Raw genomic sequence first — 6,044 nt, forward strand, 5'->3', positions numbered from 1 at the left:
CCGAGAACATGGTATACACCTGGCTCGACCAATTATTAGTTAGTTTTTTTGTTTGTCTCCCCAAAGGAACATACTACCGATCTAGAGAACATGGTATACACCTGGTTCGACAATTACATTTTTTATATTATTTTTTTATAGTCCAATCTACCAGATTTCACAAACCACCGATCCAGGGAACATGACATGCTACTGTAGGTCGATCGGACTTAAATTATAATAATTATTTTATTTATTTATTTGAAAATTACTTAGCTTAAGTAAAATAGGAGTAAGTGAAAGAGAAATCCATAGCTGATGGCACTGTTTTACACAGACTACAGATCTAGAGATCATAGCTACTACTTAAGTGCCACCAGTTACTTCGCTTAACTTGGGATCATTAGACACAACACACCAATTCATCAGTAGGTTTCACTTAGACTCAAGGCATTCCCATTGAACATTTACACGGAGGTATAAAGTATTCATTATCACAACTTACCATAAGAAGAATATAGCTGCATAGTTTTAGTATTAAGATAATCAACAATCTTCTTGGGGAGAATCCTCCTTTGAAGTGAAGAGCAAGGTGTCACAATGGAAAAAGAGTTTCAATGCGATTAAATGCCAGTTCTCGTACTGAAATTTCTAAAGGTTGCTTCAAGTGGAACAAAATCACCCGGTATTTGTATACTATTCTCTCCTAGTTTCTTCTATCCACTCTTCTTTGTTTGTGTTCCCTGTTTATCCTCCCCTTGCCTTTATTTGCTGAAAAAGAGATATAAACACATAAAAACTTTTCTATGAAAACTAAATAAGGAAAATAACTTATTAAAGATTCAGGTTGCCTCCTGAAAAGCGCTTGTTTTAGGTCTTTAGCTCGACCATGTCTCTTCAGTGGGGTCAGGGTCCTGCAGGGATTGACACCACCTCTTGGGTCCCCTCGCCTTCTTGAATTTCCTCCTCCAGGTCTTGATCTTCGCTTGCATTCTCGTCTTCAAAAATAAGAAGTGGGTCTCCAGGAATGTAGGCCTTCAGTCTTTGACCGTTTACAAGGAAGAGACCTCCAGAAGTACTTTACACTTAGATAGCACCACTTTTCAGAATCTTCTTCACCTTGCAAGGGCCATACCATATTGACTTGAATTTACCGAGAAATAAATGAAACCTAGTATCATAGACCAATACCAATTGTCCAAGATGAATTCTTTCCTCAATATATGCTTTGTCATGCTAGATCTTGGTCTTTTCTTTGTAGATTCTTGCACTCTCGTAAGAGTCAGCTCTCAGTTCTTCCATTTCACAGAGTTGAAGTTTTCTATATTTTCCTACTGCATCAAGGTCCATAATGAGTTTCCTTAGTGCCCATTGAGCTTTGTGTTCAAGCTAAACTATTAGAAGCCATGCTTTTCCATATATCAACCTGAATGGCGACATTCCAGTTGGTGTTTTATAGGCTGTCCTATACGCCCACGGTGTGTCTGGTAGTTTCAGTACCCAGTCTGACCTTCACTTTGATACTACCTTCTCAAGGATAGCTTTTATTTCTCTATTAGATAGCTCCACTTGTCCATTTGCTTATGGGTGATACGGATTTGTAATTTTGTGACTATGAACTCCATATTTTGCTAAGAGAGATTCCAATTGGGAGTTGTTAAAATGTGTTCCTCCATCACTAATAACAATCCGTGGCACACTAAATCTTGGAACGATCACTTGCTTGAATAAGTTGCAAACTGACTTGGAATCAGCATTGACGGTTGGTACAGCCTCAACCCATTTTGCCACATAGTCCACTGCCACAAATATGTATTTGCACCCTTTTGATGATGGCAAGGGTCTGACATAATCAATTCCCCATACATCAAAGAGCTCTACTTCAAGAATTCCTTTTTGAGGCATCTCTTGCCTTTTTGAAATCTTTCCAGTTCTCTGACAAGGATCACAAGCTTCATTATAGGAATGTACATCCTTTAATAAAGTTGGCCAATAAAATCCCGCTTGCAAAAAATTTTCTTGAGTCTTTCTAGTACTTGCATGACCTCCATAAGGGGATGAATGGTAATGATAGATCACACTTTTAGTTTCACTTTCTGGCAAGCATCTTTGAACAATACCATCAGCACAATGTTTGAATAAGTAAGGTTCATCCCAAAAGAAGTGCTTCACATCAAATAGGAATTTCTTCTTCTGTTGATACCCAAAATCTGTAGGAACTTTGTTACAGACCAGATAATTAACTATATCTGCATACCATGGTGTATAGTTTTGTATACTTGTCACTTGCATAAGATTGCTCCCTGGTAAAACATCATTGATAGGTAAGGAGTCTACTATTGTTTTGCAATCTCGACAAGTGATCTGCCATGACATTTTTAGCTCCTTTCTTGTCCTTGATTTCACATCAAATTCTTGTAGCAAGAGTATCCATATAATTAACCTTGGTTTGGCTTCTTTCTTGTTGAGTAAATATCTGATTGCAGCGTGGTCGGTGTAAACTACACAATGAGACCCCACAAGATATTGCCTGAATTTGTCAAAGGCGTACACTACCGCCAACAACTCCTTTTCGGTGGTTGTGTAATTAGCTTGAGCACCATCAAGTGTTTTGCTAGCATAGTATATTACATGCAAATATTTTCCTTTTCTTTGTCCAAGTACTGCACCTACAGCAAAGTCGCTTGCATCACACATTATCTCAAATGCTGATTCCTGGTCAGGAGGTTGCACTACTGGAGCAGTGACCAATGCTTCCTTGAGCAAGTTGAAGGATTTTTCACATTCTGCATCAAAGTTGAACTTAACATCATTGTTTAGGAGATTAGTGAGGGGTTTGGCTATCTTGGAGAAATCCTTTATGAATCTTCTATAGAACCAAGCATGTCCCAAAAAGCTCCTCACTCCCTTCACATTTACAGGTGGTGGAAGTTTTGATATTACTTCAACTTTTGCTTGATCAACCTCAATTCCTCTTTCAGATACCAAATGTCCCAAAATAACTCCTTCCTTTACCAGAAACTGACACTTCTCCCAGTTTAGCACTAGATTGTGTTCTGAACACCTCTGAAGAACTACTGGCAGATTATTCAAGCAATCTTTATAACTTTTTCAAACGACTGTAATATCATCTATGGACACCTCCACTTTGATTCATATCATATCAGAGAATATAGAGGGCATAAACCTTTGAAATGTTGGGGGTGCATTACAAAGTCCATAGGCTAGTCTTTTGTAAGCAAATGTTCCGTATGGGCAAGTGAAAGTTGTTTTATCTTGTTCATCCGGATAAATTGGGATTTGCAAGAATCCTGAATACCCATCTAAGCAGCAGAAATATTTATGCCCAGCAAACCTTTCCAGCATTTGGCCAATAAAAGGTAAAGGAAAATGCTCCTTCCTTGTTACTTCATTTAACTTTTTGAAATTATTGACCATTCTCCACCCTGTGACAGTCCTACTAGGAATCGTTTGCCCTTATTCGTTTTCAATGACAGTTATTCCTCCTTTTTAGGGCACCATGTGAATGGGGCTCACCCACTCGCTGTCCGAAATTGGGTATATGATATCGGCAAAAATCAATTTAAGAATCTCCTTTTTAACAACCTCTCGCGAATGGGGATTTACTCTTCTTTGACTTTCTCTAATTGGCACACTGCTTTCTTTCAAGTAAATCCTACGAGAGTAGACAACAGGATTTATCCCTTTCATATCATCAATCGAATATCCAATAACATCCTTGTACTTTTGCAAAACTGCTTGAAGCCCTTTTATTTGCATTTCCGTCAACTCGCTGTTTACGATAATTGGCCACTGGTTTCATTGTCTAAGAATGCATACTTCAAACTTTCTGGAAGTTGTTTCATTTCTATTTGCCTTGGTTGCATCTTCTCTAATGGCCTTGCACTACTTTCCAACATTCTCACAGGTCTGATTTCCTCATATCTAATTTCACTATTGTCCTCCTTAACTACTTCACAACAATTACGTCCATACCTCTCTTCATAACCTTCTTCCACACATTTCTGTAGTGTATCAATTCTGTAGCAGTGTTCTTCTCTTTGCGGAACATGTGTTGCATGCTTCATGTCAAACTCCACCTTTTCATTTCCAAACCTCAAGCTCAATTTTGCTTCTTGGACATCAATAAGTGCACCAGCTGTGGCCAAAAATGGTCTTCCAAGAATCACAACCTCACTTTTGTCCTCCATATCTAGCACTACAAAGTCAACCGGATAAGCAAACTTCCCAACTTTGATTGGAACATCCTCAAGAATTCCAACCGGTTTCCTATATGTTCTGTCGGTTAACTGAAGTGTTATGGCTGTTGGATTTAATTCTCCCAAGAATATACTTTTGCTAACTGAATGTGGTAACACACTAACACTTGAGCCCAAGTCACACAGAGCACTGTAAGTTTTGTTTCCAATAACACAGGGTACACAAAAGCTTCCTAGATCATCCAATTTTTCAGGCATGGAATTCTGAATTATTGCACTGCATTACTTTCGTACAGTCACTACTTCTGGCTCAGACATGCTTCTTTTCTTTGTTAATAATTCCTTGAAATATTTGGCATACATCGGAACATGCAAGACAGCTTCAAGAATAGGAATAGTAATCTAAACTCCTTTCATAGTTTCCAAAAATTTGGTAACTTGCCTATCATCTTTTGGTTTGTTGAACCTCTCACGAAAGGGAATGTTGTTGGTTGTTATTGCTTCCTCTAGCAAAGGCTCAACTCTTGTTTGAAAACCAGGAAATTCAACTTCAGTTTCAATTTGGTTATCAACTTCTTTCTCCTTTAGTTTCTCTGATGATGTTGAAGGTGGAGTTCCGGATGAACTTGGCCTCATAGCAGGAGGGACATACGTCTTTGGAGTAGGAAGTAATGGTCCTGACATAACCCCACTCCTTGTAGCCATTGCATCAACTGAAGATAGTGCCCCAGAGTGAGCTTTCGGGTTTGGAATTGGTTGAGCAGGCAGCTTTGCTGCATTTTCTCCCACCATACTATCCATTTTGCTCACAAGCATCTTAACAGAATCTTTAAAGCCATTAACTTCATTTGTCATCTTGCTCATCAATTCCAACTGCATCTTCATGATTTCCTCCATTCCAGTTGACTGAACATTTTGTTGTTCATTCTGCCTCAGCACTTGAAATTGACTTGGATGATTTGGTGGTTGATTTCCTTGTACTGTCGATCCACTTGCATATGACTGATTGTTCTTGTACGACAAGTTTGGATGGTTCCTCCAAGAAGGATTGTAGCTATTTGAGAATGGACCTTGACTTTGGGCATAACTTACTTCTGAAACCGATGATTCGATTGTTGAATAGAAGGTACATTCTGTTGAAGGATGACCTGCTTGGCCACATACATCACACATTTGAGGCACACTTACTGAAGCTACAGATGTAACCATGTAATTTGACATGATACTGCCCATCTTCTTGTTCAATATGTCAACCTGAGCCGCCATGCTATCATTTGCAGACACATTGTACACACCAAGATGCAGTGGTGCTATTGCTCTTTCACTCGGCCATTGGAAATGATGAGACGCCATACTTTCAATCAATGCAAATGCTTCATCAAGAGTTTTGTTCATCATTCCTCCTCCAGCAGCAGAATCAACAAAAGCTCTGGTCTGAGTGGTCAGTCCTTTGTGAAAGGTTTGTAACACCAGCCACCTTTCTAAACCATGATGAGGACACATTCTGATTAAAGACTCGAATCTTTGCCATGCATCATACAACCTTTCTCCATCATATTGAGTAAACCTTGTTAACTTGTCCCTGTATTTAGCAGCTTTTGTTGGTGGAAAGTATCTCTCAAGAAATGTCTGCAATAAAGTCTCCCAAGTATTCTTCAAATGTTCAGGCAATGAGTGAAGCCATACTCTTGCTCCATCTCTCAAGGAAAATGGAAATAGTGACAATCTGATAGCACTCGGTGAAACTCCATTTTGCTTGCGGGTGTTACAATACTCCAAGAAAGTCCTTATATGCTCATGTGGGTCTTCTAAAGTTGTTCCACCGAATCTAGACTGCTGTACCAT

The 6,044-nt window shown here is 39.0% G+C and overlaps 1 non-coding gene and 1 pseudogene across 1 annotated transcript; one reads left to right on the plus strand and one right to left on the minus strand.

Moving 5' to 3' along the window:
• Positions 1–1,065: 1,065 nt before the first annotated feature.
• LOC119292663 lies at positions 1,066–5,465 on the minus strand (annotated as a pseudogene).
• Positions 5,466–5,682: 217 nt separating this feature from the next.
• Positions 5,683–5,789, plus strand: LOC119296443. The gene has a single exon (XR_005145210.1). It is a non-coding gene; the product is annotated as a small nucleolar RNA R71 (small nucleolar RNA).
• The last annotated feature ends 255 nt before the right edge of the window (positions 5,790–6,044 follow it).

Source organism: Triticum dicoccoides, chromosome 4B, assembly GCF_002162155.2.
Source record: "Triticum dicoccoides isolate Atlit2015 ecotype Zavitan chromosome 4B, WEW_v2.0, whole genome shotgun sequence".
Lineage (NCBI taxonomy): Eukaryota > Viridiplantae > Streptophyta > Magnoliopsida > Poales > Poaceae > Triticum > Triticum dicoccoides.